At 42.9% G+C, this 18,713-nt stretch overlaps 1 protein-coding gene across 1 annotated transcript in view; it reads right to left on the bottom strand.

Moving 5' to 3' along the window:
- The window catches only part of grin2ba (glutamate receptor, ionotropic, N-methyl D-aspartate 2B, genome duplicate a), a 139,744-nt gene that overhangs the window by 109,164 nt on the left and 11,867 nt on the right, over positions 1 to 18,713 (bottom strand). The gene's annotated exons all lie outside the window — the stretch shown is intronic.

An 18,713-nucleotide genomic window follows, 5' to 3' on the forward strand; every position in this document is an offset into this window, starting at 1 on the left:
ATGATGCCATATAGTTTATATACAGTATAACCAGCACAGGGATCAATAATTCATGTGGAAATCTCTGAAGCAACATTATGGTATGTATTATGGAAGACAGAAATTCTCCGTGGATAAAAATACTAGCTTCTTCACACGAAATTTTCAGAAAAAGGAAAATGACATTTTGTCACAGTATAGGACAATATAAGGACAATATTTTTGCAGATCCCAGTTGAATGACAAACTGTTGAAAACAAGATCAGTGACAAATTATGGGATTGTATGTGATAGTACCTGGAGAAAATCCACGCAGGTACGGGGAGAACATGCAAAGTCCACACAGGCGAGGCCAGATTTGAACCCGGGTACTCAGAATTGTGAGGCAGATGTGCTAACCAGTCGTCCACCATGCTGTGAGCAGCTTAGAAGACTTAAAATCACTCAAAACTCAATTACTACTTAAGAAAAATTTGACAACGCAATTGTCCGGCAGCACGGTGTCTCACTGGTTAGCACATCTGCCTCAACGTTCTGGGGACCGGGGTTCAAATCCCGACCCCACCTTTGTGGAGTTTGCATGTTCTCCCCGTGGCTGCATGGGTTTTCTCCGGGTACTCCGGTTTCCTCACACATCCCGAAAGCATGCGTGGTAGGTTGATTGAAGACTCTAAATTGCCCGTAGGCGTGAATGTGAGTGTGAATGGTTGTTTGTTTATATGTGCCCTGCAATTGGCTGGCGACCAGTTCAGGGTGTACCCCGCCTTTCTCCCAAAAATAGCTGGAATAGGCTCCAGCACGCCCGCGACCCTAGTGAGGATAAGCGGTACAGAATATGGATGCATGGATGGATGGATGGAATTGTCCATAGGTGTGAATGTAAGCGTGAATAGTTGGCTATGTGCGCCCTGCAAATGGTTGGTAAACAGCCCAGGGTTTAGCCCGCTCGAAAAGGCTCCAGCTCACACGCAACTGTAATGTGGACAAACGCGATAGAAAATGGATGATTGGATCTGGTTAAAATGAAGAATTAGTATACAAAGGAATAATGGATGGATTAATTGATTAACTGATTCGGGTGTGAGTCTCATTACTTTTGTTCTTAATCTGTATGTGTCCTAATGCGTTTAACAGTATAGCTATCGTCAGAGTAGGTGTACAGTAGGTGGGAACATGTTGGCTCCAGCTTTGTGGGCTGACATACCCAGAACATTAGTGGTGTAACCGCTTAGAAATGTGGTACATTTTGTCTCTACTGCATTTTGTTCATGCATTTAGGAGGCAGATGAGAAGAACAAAGAACCAAAAAAAATATGAAATAAATAAAACTATCAGGCAAAAAGGATGACAGCTAATGACAAGAATTGACAGACAGGATGAAAAAACAGGACAGAGAATGTGAGGAAGATAGAGGGACTTATGCAGAGATGACAGAACAACTTCTTTAGGGAAAAGTAATTGCTGGGGGTTTGTCAGCTCTAATTACAGGTCCCTGTGTTAATAGTCAACTCCACACGCCTCCCCAGGAAGGACGGAGAGGTGGGAGGGAAGGAATTATGGAGGCATGAGGACAGAGAGAGACAGAAAGGGAGGAGGCTGCAGTGGGAGGAAAGACAGGGAGCGTAAACCAAGGAGGACCTTGGTGAGACAAGAAAGATGAAAGTAAAGCGGAGAAAACGCCAGGAGAGGGAAAAAAGAAAGGAATTCAAGACAGACAAGAAGGAGGGATAGGAGAGAGAATCACATAGTGAGAGGGCGCGTGAGCTCGAGATGCCCTCTTTGAATCTGGACTTCTCTGGCAGCACTCTGTTTCCATGGCAACAATTAAAAAGACCTACATGCGCTCACATACAGGCGCAGTTGATGGACACAGATACACAACATACCCGCAGACTCACTGCAGAGGTACTCACACACACAAATGCTGTGTGAACAATGCATTCTCATGAGGATTTAGTGAAAAAGTGAAGAACTACAGTATGTCACTCATAACGCCACCACCAACGACTCCTGTAAAATGCATGCACTGCAAAATAATGTGTCTCGTCATACAATGTTATAATGAAGTATTAATAGAAATGAAGAAAAATAATAATCATAGAGCTTTGTAATTGGGTTTGTTTGGCCATTTGTATCTTAGTTACCACACTACTTCCTGGTTCACGGAGGATCGATTGGGGGTGCCTTAATGTTTCTGGGGTTGGACCATTCCAGTGCTACGGTATTGACTTAGTATCGAGATAATTACCGAAATGGATTTCAATATAATCTGTTCTTGAAATGTAATTGGTTGTTTCTTCATGAGCCTTTCCTCTACAACGTTTTGTGGGCATTGGATTTGTATTCATGTATAAATGTGTAGTCTCCATTTTGTGTGTTTCAAATCATTATTGACTGAAAAAGGATCGTAAAAACAGAGCTAATCGTGACTTATGCATATAACTTTTTTCCCAACAGTTTTTGGTCTTTTGTTGTTAAGATCAGACTTTAGATATTGATAACTATACCATTAACCATTATAAAATGCATTGTACACTATAGAGCTAACTTTTTTTCTTACACTGTTTCACCATTTAGCGCTTTCTTTTATTTAGTTTAGTTTTTTTACTGCCATGGTACGAGTGGTGTGAATTATCATCTTACTTCCAGTTGTTATTTATACCAGTGTTTCCCAACCTTTATTGAGCCAACGCACCTATTTTAGATCAGAAAGATCTCACAGCACACTGGCCGACTGGTTAGAGCGTCAGCCTCACAGTTCTGAGGACCCGGGTTCAATCCCCGGCTGTGTGGAGTTTGCATGTTCTCCCCCGTGCCTGCGTGGGTTTCCTCCGGGCACTCCGGTTTCCTCCCACATCCCAAAAACATGCATTAATTGGAGACTCTAAATTGCCGTAGGCATGACTGCGAGTGCGAATGGTTGTTTGTTTCTATGTGCCCTGCGATTGGCTGGCAACCAGTTCAGGGTGTACCCCGCCTCCTGCCCAATGACAGCTGGGATAGGCTCAAGCACGCCCGCGACCCGAGTGAGGAGAAGCGGCTCAGAAAAATGGATGGATGGATGGACTTACTGTATATGCTCGTAGGAAGCCAATACTCATTCTGTTACAGTATATGAATGGCAACAGGTGAATACATTGGTTTATTGAACCTTATGCTATCGAATGGAAGATTAGATTGTTCTGCCTGTCAGTTGCTGGCATAGAAAAAGAACAAAAGATATTTGTAATGAATAAATTGTAATTCTCGGACAAATTAAGTAAAATTGGATAGTTTCGCGCAGCACCCCAGGTGATCTCTCATGGCACACTAGGATGCGGCTGCACCCTGGTTGGGAATCAGTGATTTATACTGATGTTAATATGCACTAATATATTCATTAATTTGTTCCCGCGCCTCTCGCCCAGAGTCAGCTGGGATAGGCTCCGGAAGACCCTAGTGAGGATAAGCGGTATGGAAAATGAACGGCTGGATAGACTTTTAAAACATCAACAATCTAAAAAGTCTCGTCCATAACTTTTTGTATGAAAATATACTATATTTGTGTAGGAACTGGCTGCACACAAAACTTATAATAGGCATGGATCGTGCAAATGCAATGGTATACTGTACCACAAAGTTGCCTCACTGCAGTGGGTGTACACAGATTAGCAAACAATCCTGTGAACACGCAACCGCGCTCACATACGCAGGAAAAAAAACCGCTCTACTTTATACTGTACATATTTACCCACGACCAAAATCACCAGCTTACGTAGCCTTGTCACACACACTTTGAGTCGCCGGCAGTCATACACTCACACAAGCCCCAAACACATTCACACAGGATTATTACACACTGTGTACGTCCAACAATCATTCAGAAAGATGAGCGCATCAAACAGTGTCGCAGTCAAGTCAATGCATGTCTCGAAGAAACAAAAAAGACCAGCAATACAATATGGGTGACGCGTTTGAGGTTATGACACTAAAATGCCCCCATTTCCTTGTCAGCCAGCCCTCTCATCTCACCCACCATTTGCTCGATTAGCCACACCAGCGAACACAGCAGCCGTATCACTTACACACGGGTGGACTGCAGATAGTTACTACCAGGCCAAGAGCCTGCAGGGCCCAACCTTCTCACTCACAAACTCACACACACCCACACACATTAATCAACCTCTTTTAATGGAGAGCTTTCATAACCTATCACCATGAGCTTACAGTATTTCAAAAGGAAGCTATGGTTTACCCCAAATATTGTGAGGCATTTCTAAATAAAAGTGAGAAGGTATCACATTGAAAGGGAAATACAGTAACTTACTTTTATTTAACTATTTTATGAACATCTTCAATTTAGAGAAGCAGGTACATTTCTTGATTTGATGGCATCACAAACCTGTGATAATATTTTGAAAATACAAAGATTGGTGTAAACATCTCCGTTTTAATCGACTAATTTAAACAATAAATAGTTTCCCAAAAAAAGGTAAAATCAGTGTTTTACCTGTAACTAAAAGGGTGGGTAGCAGTGTTCTTTAGTATATTTAAAGTTTATTCGGTTTTCTCACAGCATACTGATATGATGTGAATGTGTTATTTAGCTTTACATTCAATAAAATCCCTCATATCGTAACCAGCGGCAATTATTTAAGTGTTTAATAGGAGGGATGCTTTAATTGTACAAATAAATTTGTATTGTAATATTTAAAAAAAATAATAATAATAATAAATTGGTGTTTCTCCAGGATCATATAACAACAACAGTCATTCTGGATACAGCAACTCAAATTTAACACACACTACTGTACATGACAATTTAGTTTTAAAACATTTTCAAATTATTATTATTATTATTATTATTATTATTATAGAGAAAATACTGAGAAACTGCAAGAACCGAGAGACTGGGCGGAACTAATCTAAAGGCACAATGCTCGGTGGAACATAAAACGCTGCATCACGAGCACAGAGGCGTCTGGAAAACTAATCACAAGAAAATCGTCATCGCCACATAATTTAAATGGGACATCTTATAAAATATTAGTCAGGGTTGGCTCGGCGGACGCGCCATCTATTTGCAGTCTGAACAGCTCCTGATCCGGAGGGAGTGTCAGCATCTCCAGAAGTCTCTAATAACACCCCCAAAAAGATGCTAGACGGGTCATTGCTCAATATAGTCGTCAACACTGAGGAGGCTCGCTTCGTCTCATGCCCTAGTGCCGTCACCGGTCGTCATGGCAACAGAAGCCATGCTTGGGATTTGTACGAGACACGACCACTCTCCAAAATAGCATGATTTGAATCAGAGTGTGACAAGTGGATATTTGGCGCCTCATTTACTACGGACGCTAAATTGCGTTTTAAATCTTACAGATTGCGCATAGCGCTCGCTGTTGGTGGGGGGGGGGCGTGTTGTATGCAATCTACTAAGATTCTTTTTACAAAGATCCTAAATAGCGGGCAATTAATTGCATGTTCACTCACTCTAAGAGAGTGCAGGCAACAGGTGAAAAAGGGGTTGAGACTGCCACATTTAAAAGAAGGTGTTGAAGCTTTGGGTAGCTCTGATGGTTTCCACCATGTAAAATTTGTGAGAGTGAATGACGTTCGAAGTGATGGAACTGGAAGAGTTAGTGGAAAAAGCAAACAACCATATTACTGAGTTACAGAATAGAAATCTATCGCTACAATAATTTTGGGAAGCCGGCAACTGCATAAAAGCCATGTTTCGTTAGATTTACCTTGCCTCAAGTAAATGGGAGTTTGATGCATCCTCCATAACTTTACATTTAAAACTTGGGCCAGTACAACTGAAAAACTGCTCTGGAAGAGGCCAGACTCAATTCCCGCAGCGCGCTGGAATGACCCAGATGCACAGAAATGCATAGTTGAAAGGAGTTTTATCATAGGTTACATGGCATGATCCATTCTTGAGACTAGCTTCAAGTCAGCACTTAGATCATTCAGAAGCTCCGAAATTGCAATTTCAATTATGTTCACACACACGCGTATGCCTGTCATCTCTTATTTTGCCTGTTCCTCAGCAGCTGGGATGTGCAAGGGTGATGAGTGGCAGAGCCTTGCCCCTTATCCCTTTGATGCCCAAAGAGTGTTTTTTTCTTTTTGTTTTGTTTTTTGCGTGTGCGCGCGCATGTGTGTAACTGCGTGTGTGTGTGGGAGTGCCTGTAACCCTATCTGTGGCCTTTCAACAAGAAAATATAGCCCATCTGAAAAACAGATTAAGCTATAACTCATTAAGAAATCAATAAAGTTATAAAGCATTTGAATTAGCGAGTGTGTAAATGAATGAGGAGGGGCTGAGGTGAGAGTTTCTCCGTGTCCCTGCACAAGCTGCGGCACGGGTGAGTTTTACCTAAGTCAGACATGAAAGTTATAAAAGTTTGATCAGAATCTGAAGCGCCGAACAGGGCAGGGAAACCTGGCGATTGCACCGCCGAATATGTCACCCCGCTACATTTCGCCCACATACACAATTTTACAGCCATTCAAACAATTGTATTCCTTTTTAATATGTTGTTACACACATTTACAATGTATTCTTGAACACATCACAAACGTTTTGCTTAAAATACAAACTTAATTTGTTTGCTTTCATGGAGGACAAAGACAATCAGAAAGTATTCCTCAATTGACTGGAAATCAAAGGATTTTGACTTTTTACAACAATGTTTTTAAAAATGGTTCAAATCCTTTCCATTTTGTGTGCAATACGCTCTCTGGAAAGAATCCTATTTGACAGAATTTGGGTGTGTTTAGTTTTGCCATTTGGCATTTAATTATCTGGACACTTATGCTTTCCAGTCATTGTATTCCATCTCAAAGGAGGTTGTGCAATTTTCATTAATGCATTTTTCCCTTTACGATCATGTGCTCAGAATGCTATGGCTATATTGTTGAGATATTTTATTGTTATTATTGTCCTACCAGAGGTGCTTAATTGTTTACTGCCTCTATCTATACAGTATAGTCACAAAGTAATTGAGGGCTGAGTGTGGATTGTGTGTTTCCTTGAAAAGAAAAACAGCTCCAGAGAATATTTTCACCAACATCTACGGAGCCCCAGACATGACATGGGAATCTATTTGTGGCCACCATATACTGTAGATCTAACATACACACAAAATGCTAATTTGTGACCACGAAATAGGCATAACATGCACACAAAACATTAGGGGAAGAAGCTCTCACTTTGGTTACCCACCTGTCCATAATGGAGCCACAGCTACTTCGTGGCCACAATCATATTTAGTGCCCACATTATACCCATTCTGAAATCATCAATTAGTATTTCGTGACCACAAATGATCATTTTGCGTGCTTTATTGTGGCCACAATTTTTTTCTTACTTACCCATTTCATGTCTGGGGCTCCGTAAGCATCATCTCCTGTGCTGTGTGAGATGCCTGCAGCAGGCAGAGCAGGAGTTAGTCACACATACAGACTACAAGTGCAATTTACATAATAAAGTATGTTTCTGTAAGTCGTTTGAACCTCTTGTACCATGTGCCCCCTTTTAACTTTGAACACCTGCCCCTCCAAAGGTCTTTGCACACCACTGCTCAGCGGTGCTGCAATTTCTGCACGTGCCTTTTAGACGTGGTATTTCACGACGCAAATATCAGCCTTCGCAATTCGTCTCAGGTTTGATAAATCACATTGTGCATGCTAAATTAATCTATACTCCTCCCAGAACAGGCACAATGAACTGCCGGGCAATTTGGCTCATTTGGCAGGCGCAATCCTGGGTGCGCCCAGTTAGTAGATCAGCTTGCACATCTGTTTGCGTGAACATTCAAATTTGTCCCTGTTTTTGCACATGCAAATCTTGAGTTAATCAAGCCCTCAGTGTACTGTGATTCTTTATCCTGTGAGATACAGTGGAACCTCAATAGAACGAACTAATAGGGGCGGAGGGTCGTCTGATATAGCCAACTGTCCGTTACAATGAAGCACGTTTTTGTTTTTTTGGAGGCCATATGCACTCATATTACTGCACAGTACAAAATTGTTTTGTAGGTATTTTTAGTGGCCTAAAATGCCCAGTACAGTACAAAGTTATTGTAGATATAAAAAAAAAGCTAGAAAGTTTCACATTTTATGCGCACTTACCATGTCGGTGTCCTTGGTCATGGTGACAATTTTAACTTGCAGTACTCATCATTGGCTTTCATGACCCGCGAGGAATTAGTGTGCGTCCTAATTCCAAAGCCGTTGCCAAATGCGAACTTTTAAAAAACTTTTACTGTACCAAAAATTGCATGTTCCAGACGCCAAAGAATTGTGTTTTGTACTCCTCAGAGTTAACACCGCAGACATGCCGCTCTCTTTCTGCTCTATGTACAATAGACAATAGATATAATCATCGTCACATGGCCGCCACGTCAATGCCCCACATTCAACATGGCTGTCACATTGGCACGAGAAGCATTCTTTTGGAATTGGATCTAATCATATTGTACATCTGTGACCCGGAAATATGTCAGTCTCATTCTCTGCCAACATTGCGCCACAGCGCCAGTAAACAACAGCAGCCAATTCTGGAACTAACAGACTTTGTCAACGGCAGTTTAAGCGACAAATGGAAACTATTTTTAGACACATTGTTCAGTCCCAACAGTCCGTTTTATCCGACATCCGTTATATCGGGGTCCGTTTTATCGAGGTTCAACTGTATAATGCATAACAGGTCTCCTGCTATTTTTCTGAGGGACGAGGCACTTATTTGTTTCAAATTTACAACACACCATGTTAGGGAGGAGACCACTATTTGAGAAAATACAGTGTTTAAAATAGTTAACTGGAAGTACATAAATTCAATAAAAACACGAGTGAACCATAGAGGAGCTATCTTGAGGAAACAGGATAAAACATTGCTGCAGGATATGGACATATTTTTTCAAATGTGAGAAATGTTCCTGGCACTGGAGTCCTATTATTATTTTTTTTGGCCTATGATGCTATACAGACGGAATGAGGCATCGGCCAATTAGGTAAGAACACAATGTCTCAGGTAGTTATTCAGACCAAACAGGAAAAAACAGCTACTAAGTGGGCCCAAATGAACAATGAACTGAGTCATTAATGAATGTCAAAGCCAACATGGCTCATATTTTTGCTGTGGAAGGTGACAAATCAGGGAATGTGAGGGCACAGCTCTGTAATTGGCACTGCTCTAAAATTTCAATTTATGTCACCTATAAATCACACAGTAATAGCCAGAAGCCAGCACATTCCTGCAAGTATCCAGCTATTAGAGCGCAGGTCATGATTAAGATGCCACAAACATGCACCCACCACAACTTGTCAGTCAGCCAAACAAGCCTGACTCTTTTTGTAGGTGACAAAGCAGACAATTCTGTCTTTAATACTGTATACGTAAGTGAACAGCACTCTGTTCCTATAGCAACATGTACTGCCCTCACTGTAATAAATCCACACAGGACACGCTGCAGAATAGTTTGTGCACTTGCGGACTAAATGAATGTGTGCAGCTGATGAATTTGGCTTGAAGGGTTGTGAGCAGTGCCATGCAGCAGTTACTCCATAATGCTCAAATGAAAGCCATAAAAAACATGTAACCTTAGCTCTGATCTCTGCTATGAGACAGTTTTGTTACGGAATTGATTTAACAGGCAGACGGCACATGACAATGTTAAAAGCATTCCTCAGTCACTGGTAGGCTTTTGAGAAGGTGGACCACTCTCTGCCCAGGAGATGCGAGGGGGCCACAGAGCGGGTCACTGCACCGCATACTGATAAGGAATGAGCTGGACACTGAAATAGCTGCTCAACCTGCACGAAACATGAAAATATGAATGAAATTCTGGGCTGATGTGAGAAAATCATTAAAAACCGCTCTGATAAATGTTCACGCAGCCTAATATTGAAGGTGGAAGGACGTGCGTGTATGTGCGCGCGTTGGTCGGAAGGAGCCACTCAAGCAGCCCCCACACTGAATCAGACCAGCCAGCCTTCATGCACACGTTCACTGAGACACCAGGACCAATTTACTTTCATTATGGTGTCTGGTTCCAAAAAAGGGAGTACACTGAAGCTGCCATCGCTCTATTCCTTTTCAATTCCTCTCAATTCCTTTCATTTAATTCTATTTAGTCTGTTCTCTCGCTATTTTATCATTTTGGCTGTTTGAACAATGTTTCCTCAATTCTGTCACTTATCTCCCTCCTGCACTCACACTCTTTCATCACCCTATCCTCATCACGTTAAGTGTCAGTTTTGTCAATGGTAATCTTTGCATTAAAAACTAGAGGATGGTGATTTTTCACATTTATTGCCATGTCTGATAAATAGCATGACAGCAGAAGACGGCAGCATAGGAAGAGATGCTATCTACGCATGCCGTTTATCTGTGTGGATGACCTAAAAGCTTCCACGGTGCATCTACGTTATCTCAAGTGGCAAGTCAGGCATGCTGTTGTGATCTCGTTTCTCCTTTAAAATAAGAATGTCACGCTGAGAGAATCACATATCAGGATCTGTGAGGGAAGAAATAATTTTGAAAAACCACATCAAACCTGCAAACATTGAAAGCTACTTGGACTGTATGTATAATTTCATTGTTAGTGCTAGCCGGTGATTTTATGGGGAGGGTGTGAAATCGAGTAGTGGATTTGAAAGTACAATAGCGACTGCTCACACCTTTTGACAGCTAACATCTCATATAAATAAGTGTCTTGATACACACCTAACTTTGGTGTGGAAGAACGTAAAAGCCCTGACTTAAACCGCGTTCAATACTTTTGGCAGCGGACTACAACAGAGATTGTAAGCCAGGTCCTCTCTCAGGCCAAATATCACTTTAAAATATTGGGGGGAGGGGGGGAGCTTTTACACAGGTAGTTGTAAAGGAGGTACCAACTCCACATTTCCTTACATTTAAATTTCAAGTAGGTGTATTGGCCAAAATGGCGTGTCGGAAAGCTGGGGAGCCCCCAGATGGTCAGGGCCCCTTGACAGCGGCTGAGTACGGAGGGGCAGCTGCAGAGAGGCTTTGTCTTTACGAGAAACCAGTCTGTGGTGGGGCGGGAAAAAAACAGGGGAACCCTGCCCTGGAGAACTGCGCTAAATCAGCTGATTGGGCGGTCCTATACTTGAAGTGTTTATTCACCAGTGAGGTCAGCGGGTTGGGGGAAAAAAAATGAGCACCAAGCTACAAACGCTGGTGCTCCTTTGAGAACTGAACCAAAATTTTTATGTGCATCCATGGTTATAGGTTACATTAATGGTTGAAAAAGGTTTTAAATTATGTATCTTGTTCTCATTTTTCATGTTTTTATTACAAAAACCTGGCTTTGAAACAGGGGTGTGTAGACTTCTTATATCCACTGGATAGGGCAGAGGGGTAGAAGCTTTTCTATCTGGACACCATCAGAGGATTTTGAAAAGACAGAACCTTCGCAAATATACCATAAAGTTCAACCTGGGCCCCGGTCAACATTTAGTTCCACTGATTTCACCCAAAGTGTAAAAAAAAAAATCCCATAAATGTTACACCTAAGAACAGTTTCATTGTGTTTAACAAAAGACTAATGGGGTACTACTTCTTCAGACAGCTGTTCAAACCACCCAGCTTAGCGGCAGGTCACCTGCTCAATTCCCTTCATGACTGAACTAATTCACTCTTCTAAATCTCTTTTCTTCATCAAACTGCCCTTCACAATGCTGCTGTGACCCTCCAAAGATAAAACAGCACTTTTTCAACTACCTGCTGCGTTCATAATATTTTACACGACCCAGCTTTACCATACTCTTTATTGGAAGTAAGTAACGGTGTCTTAAAGCCACTTTCTAAGATTACTGTACTGCAGATAAATTCTCTGCAGGGCAAGTCAGCCCCTGGTAGTCTTAGTCTGTGAGGCCACAGGAACCTTAGTTAGGATGACTCCCTCAGACGTCTTTACTTTTTTACCAAAAACAATTTACTGTATCTGTATAGTACAGTGAAAAGAATGGAATGTGAAGAACACAAAATGCCAAATGTGTAAAAAATAGTTGCACACCATGACAATCCCAATGTAGCCCAGAGCATAGATTGAGAGAGTTCTTTTAGTTTTAGCAGGTTTATTCTGGTGCCACCCACTGCAGTATTTTAAAGTGTACATCTAAGTTGGTGTTCCTTCCAGTCTGCTTGTGTGTGTGCTGGCCATTCTGACTAACTGTCTCTTTGTGCATCACAGTGGCTGCGGCCTGACGAACTAGAAAAAGCTAGCCGTCTGATCTTGTCTGTATATAACGCTGCTGTTTTTTTCTTGAAGGTGCGCATGCCTGTCGGGACTGAGTGTTGGGTGGGATTAAATGCGGGGGACATCCATTTGAGAGACCCGCTTAGATGTCATTATCCCTTCGGGGCGTCTCATCATCATCCCACTGCTGGCAGACTCTTGATACGGCCTCGGAGAGTGGCTGCAACGACTGCTGTAGGTCCGTCGGCTAGAACATTTTGATGATCATGTGAGAAAAAGAATGGCGGGAGGCCTAGCGCAAGCCTCTGACAGTGAAGGCTGAGCCCCTGCAGCTTCTAATCACAGTCTCACTCAAGAATACCTGGGACTAATTGAAATGTGTAAAATTAGCCAGAGAATTGATAGCTGAAAATGAAACTCATCAGTCAATATTCAGCCACAGGGGAGAATGACGAGATCGTTTTCCTCTGGTGTTTCAGCCCTGTTGGTACGAATATATGATCCGTTATATATCACAGGCGTGGAGCTTTACATAACTTGTTTAATATGATGTCACAGATTATATAATATTGTGAGTTTGACAATTTAAATAACCTATTTAAACCTTAGTTTTAAAAGTTGTATTGCCCAGCATTGGATAGTCTGTTATGTGGTGTTATTTTGGGAATTTTCCTCATAAATAGATTTATTCTGTTTGTTTGTGTTGCATGGATTGTGTTGTCAGACGCGTAGACGCTGCAGTAGCGGATTAGGCCATGTTCTGGCTTCAGTTGTGTAGTATCAAATCATACCCGAGACGCTGACACGGACATGAAGAGATCGCATTCCACTCGTCCTTAAAGAAAACTGCTTGAGCAGAACATCCACCACAGACACACAATAGAGTAAGTACCTTCCTGCACAGCCTTGTTGTTTCTCACTACGCAGCCCTCCTAAAACACTTGCAAACCTACTAATCCAAAAAGACAGGATCCTGGTGCCAAAAATAACAGCTCAGAATGAGATGGATGGAGGAAGATAGATTATTGTGGTTCTAATCTGTGAAAAGCTGACAATAAAACACATTTAAAGTGATTACAGCGCTTTTATTGTCACGAGGGTCACTCCCTGCACAGGAATCTCTCCCTGCCCTGAGCCTTACCTGGGAACACACAATGCACACTGCATGTGTTATGTACTGTACACACTCCAGTGAAGGTCTTGCACAATGATGCAACGGCCGGTGCACTGGTGCTGATGCAAGACACCCGTGGCAAGGTGAGCCAGGTGGAAGCGAGCGAAGAGAAAGGAAATAAAAGTGAGCACGGGTGAGAAAGAAGAGAGCGAGGGGAGATAAGGATTTTGGTGCTAAAACCACCAATCATTGACAAGATTAAGCACCTCTTCAGGAGGTGGTGTAAATAGAAACATGTCCCTGGGAGAGAGACCAAATTTATCTTCCTCAGTGGTGTCAAAACATTTCTCAATCTGAAGTCTTGAATATATTTATGTCTGCAAGAGACTTGATATGCAAAAAGGAACAGTTTCTAGTCGGGAGTACACACCTCCTGAGACAAGAACTAACTGTTTTGATTCTGTTATGACCTCAGGCTTGACTGAGGTGTGTGGACCAGTATGTTGATCACACAAAACACTCTCCTCTCGGTCCCTCAGACGGAGAACCAGCATGTTGCCAAACAGCTGCAGGCGGTTTCATCTGTTCAACAGCTGTCACGTCAAAGGAAACAATCAGAAATTGCTCCACATTATGACTGTGTGTGCTCAGTAAATGAGCTAAGTGAGCCCCACAATGTCCCCGTGTCCTGGGGGAGCAATGTTGGACGGCCTACCAGCTCACTGGGCAGTACTAGAACAATTCTGTGCCCGCTTGTTACTCAGCTGGTGGGAATGTCAATATCAAACATGTAGCCTTGTATCCAACATAGTTAAAACAACCAACCTCACGACTGATGTTCTCAATTGTCATCATAAATAAAGCCTGCCACAGCACAGTTTGAAAGGAACGTCGATTGCTGCATCAGCTACATAAATAGCGTTACATCAAACCAGTGCAAAATGTAACCTGCCAATAAATTCCACAAAAAAGAACAACACACGTACTGAACAAACAACAACAACCGAGTACATCGAGCATTTCATGTTCTTACTTGTTGCCATTTGGCTGTTCATTAGAAGAGGCGCTCTGTTCGAGAAAAGGTGCATTTTGTACCATTTTGTAAAATGTGTGGGGGGACGGGCAACAGCGGCAGTTACCATGGACACAAAATTCTTTGGAGTGCAAAATTTCAAAAGAGCAAAACAATATAAAGTAGTAATAGAAGTAGTACTAGAGTATTGAGCATATCTTCTTCTTTTCCTTTCGGCTTGTCCCGTTAGGGGTCGTCACAGCGCGTCATCCTTTTCCATGTAAGCCTATCTCCTGCATCCTCCTCTCGAACACCATCTGCCATCATGTATTCCCTCACGACATCCATCAACCTTCTCTTTGGTCTTCCTCTAGGTCTCTTGCCTGGCAGCTCCATCTTCATCATCCTTCTACCAATATGCTCACGATTTCTCCACTGGACGTGTCCAAACCATTAAAGTCTGCTCTCTCTAACTTTGTCTCCAAAACATCAAAGCCTCGGCTGTCCCTCTGATTAGCTCATTTCAAATTTTATCCAACCTGGTCACTCCGAGAGCGAACCTCAACATCTTCATTTCCGCCACCTCCAACTCTGCTTCCCGTTGTCTCTTCAGTGCCACTGTCTCTAATCCGTACATCATGGCTGGCCTCACCACTGTTTTATAAACTTTGCCCTTCATCCGAGCAGAGACTCTTCTGTCACATAACACACCTGACACCTTCCTCCACCCGTTCCAACCTGCTTGGACCCGTTTCTTCACTTCCTGTCACACTCACCATTGCTGTGGACGGTTGACCCCAAGTATTTAAAGTCCTCCACCCTTGCTATCTCTTCTCCCTGTAGCCTCACTCTTCCCCCACCACCTCTCTCATTCATGCACATATATTCTGTATTACTTCAGCTAATCTTCATTCCTCTTCTTTCCAGTGCATGCCTCCATCTTTCTAACTGTTCCTCCAGCTGCTCCCTGCTTTCACTGCAGATCACAATGTCATCTGCAAACATCATGGTCCATGGGGATTCCAGTCTAACCTCATCTGTTAGCTTATCCATCACCACTGCAAAAAGGAAGGGGCTCAGGGCTGATCCCTGATGCAGTCCCACGTCCACCTTAAATTCGTCTGTCAGACCTACAGCACACCTCACCGCTGTTCTGCTGCCCTCGTACATGTCCTGTATTATTCTAACATACTTCTCTGCCACTCCAGACCTCCGCATGCAGTACCGAAGTTCCTCTCTGGGTACTCTGTCATAGGCTTTCTGTAGATCTACAAAGACACAATGTAGCTCCTTCTGACCTTCTCTGTACTTTTCCATCAACATCCTCAAGGCAAATAATGCATCTGTGGTACTCTTTTTAGGTATGAAACCATACTGTTGCTCACAAATACTCACTTCTGTCCTGAGTCTAGCGTCCACTTCTCTTTCCCATAACTTTATTGTGTGGCTCATCAACTTTATTCCTTTATAGTTCCCACAGCTATGCAAATCACCTTTGTTCTTAAAAATGGGCACCAGCACACTTTTCCTCCGTTCCTCAGGCATCTTCTCACGCACTAGAATTCTATTGAGAGAGCTGGTCAAAAACTCCACAGCCACCTCTCCTAGATGCTTCCATACCTCCACAGGAATGTCATCAGGACCAACTGCCTTTCCATTTTTCATCCTCTTTAATGCCTTTCTAACTTCCCCCTTACTAATCATTGCCACTTCCTGGTCCACCACACTTGCCTCTTCTACTCTCCCTTCTCTCTCATTTTCCTCATTCATTAACTCCTCGAAGTATTCTTTCCATCTAGCTAGCACACCGCTGGCACCAGTCAACATATTTCCATCTGTAGCCTTAATCACCCTCACCTGCTGCAGATCCTTCCCATCTCTATCCCTCTGTCTGGCCAGCCTGTAGAGATCCTTTTCTCCTTCTTTAGTGTTCAACCTGCCATACATGTCATCATATGCCTCTTGTTTGGCCTTTGCCACCTCTACCTTTGCCCTGTGTCGCATCTCAATGTATTCCTTTCGCCTCTCCTCGGTCCTCTCAGTGTCCCACTTCTTCTTAGCTAACCTTTTTCCTTGTATGATTTCTTGTACTGTGAGGTTCCACCACAAGTCTCCTTCTCTCCTTTCCTGCCAGAAGATACACCAAGTACTCTTCCTGCCTGCCTCTCTGATCACTTTGGCTGCAGTGGTCCAGTCTTCTGGAAGCTCCTCCCGTCCACCGAGAGCCTGTCTCACCTCTTCCCGAAAAGCTGCACAACACTCGTGCTGTCTCAGCTTCCACCACATGGTTCTCTGCTCTGCCTTTTTCTTTCTCATTTTTCTCCCCACCACCAGAGTCATCTTACACACCACCATCCTATGCTGTCTAGCCACACTCTCCCCTACCAGTACCTTACAGTTGACAACCTCCTTCAGATTACATCGTCTGTACAAGATGTAATGCACCTGCGTGCTTCTACCTCCGCTCTTGTAGGTCACCCTATGTTGGTGCCTCTTCTGGAAAAAAGTGTCCACTACAGCCATTTGCATCCTTGTTGCAAAGTCTACCACCATCTGTCCCTCCTAGTTCCTTTCCTGGATGCCGTACTCACCCATCACTTCTTCATCACCCCTATTACCTTCACCAACATGTCCATTACAATCGGCACCAATTACGACTCTCTCTCTGTCTGGGATGCTCAGAACTGCTTCGTCTAGCTCCTCCCAGAATTTCTCTTTCAGCTCTAGGTCACATCCTACCTGTTGTGCATAGCCACTAATCACATTACACATAACGCCCTCAATTTCAAATTTCAGCCTCATCACTCGATCTGATACTCTTTTCACCTCCAAGACATTCTTAGCCAACTCTTCTTTTAAAATAACCCTGACTCCATTTCTCTTCCCATCTACACCATGGTAAAATAATTTAAACCCTGCCCCTAAACTTCTAGCCTTACTGCCTTTCCACCTGGTCGCCTGGACACACAATATATCAACCTTTCTCCTAATCATCATGTCAACCAACTCCCGAGGTTTTCCTGTCATAGTCCCAACATTCAAAGTCCCCACATTCAGTTCTAGGCTCTGTGCTTTCCTCTTCTCTTTCTGCCGAAGAACCCGCTTTCCACCTCTTCTTTGACTTCGACCCACAGTAGCTGAATTTCCAACGACGCTCTGCAGGTTGACGGCGCCGGTGACGGACGTTGTTAACCCGGGCCACGACTGATCCGGGATGGAATTCTTTGGATGAACGCTCATATTTGGTTTTAAGACGGATGCCCTTCCTGATGCCCTTTCTGACGCAACCCTCTGCATTTATCCGGGCTACAGTTTGCACTGACTTGTGCCCCCCATAGGGCTGCATTATTGAGCACATATATTTTTATCCTAATTAAAAGTTGCCACACATCTTGACTGTCAGCTTCCACGGTTCTTCCTCTCAACTGCTTTGGTTTCTGCCATTGACGTAATCAATGATATGATTTCTCTGAGGTTCAGGTCACAGCCAATGCAACCCTTTCAGACTGAAATTGGAGTTTTGTATATTTGGAAATGGCTTTCTATCTGTGAGCTAATGTCATTCTGTACATATGCTCAGGCTACCTTCTGCTTTGCTTACAAGTGAGAAGTATGGTCTCCCTAAAGGGTCAAAAAGGTGAATCATTTAGTCAAGTCAATACAATTCTAAAAGTCGTGCTTATCTTATTAGACTTGCATCCACGTTTTAGATGCCACACTAACATGGTTAAAAAAGCCTGTAGTAAGTAGCATTGTGTAATGTGTACTAAACTGCATACACAGAATAATATATATTCTCAAATCCATCCATCCATTTCATACAGCACTTGTCCTAGTTTGGGTCGCAGTTGAACTAGAGCCGATTCCATCTGACTTTAGGCGAGAGTCGGGGGCCACCCTGGATTAGTCGGCAGTAAATCGCAGGGCACAGATACTGTAGACAAACATTCACACCTACTGTATGGCCAATGAAGAGTCTTCAGTTAACCTGAAATGCATGTTTTTGGAATGTAGGAACATGCCAGGAGAAAACCCAAGCCAGAGAAAACCCACTCAAGTACAAGGAGAACAGGGCAACCCCACACAGGCAGGCCACAGATGCGGTTTGAATCCCAAACTTCGGAACTGTGAGACAGACTGACTAAAAGGTCACCAAGCCCCCCTTATTACACAAGTAACCAAAAGTACAAAAGTAGTCTATTGAAATTATGTTCCCATCTTTTACCTCTATGTTATGATAGTGAGGAAATGACAGAATATCTTGTATGCAATTAGCAGTTCAATTCAGCTGCAGTTATAGCAATGCGGACACACTGAATGCTCATCAGTCATATTTGAAACTGAAATGAAACTGCACACAACAAGTGGAAATAATTTCCTTTGGAATTGTCATAAAAAT

This window comes from Phycodurus eques, chromosome 16, assembly GCF_024500275.1.
Source record: "Phycodurus eques isolate BA_2022a chromosome 16, UOR_Pequ_1.1, whole genome shotgun sequence".
Taxonomy (NCBI): Eukaryota; Metazoa; Chordata; class Actinopteri; order Syngnathiformes; family Syngnathidae; genus Phycodurus; species Phycodurus eques.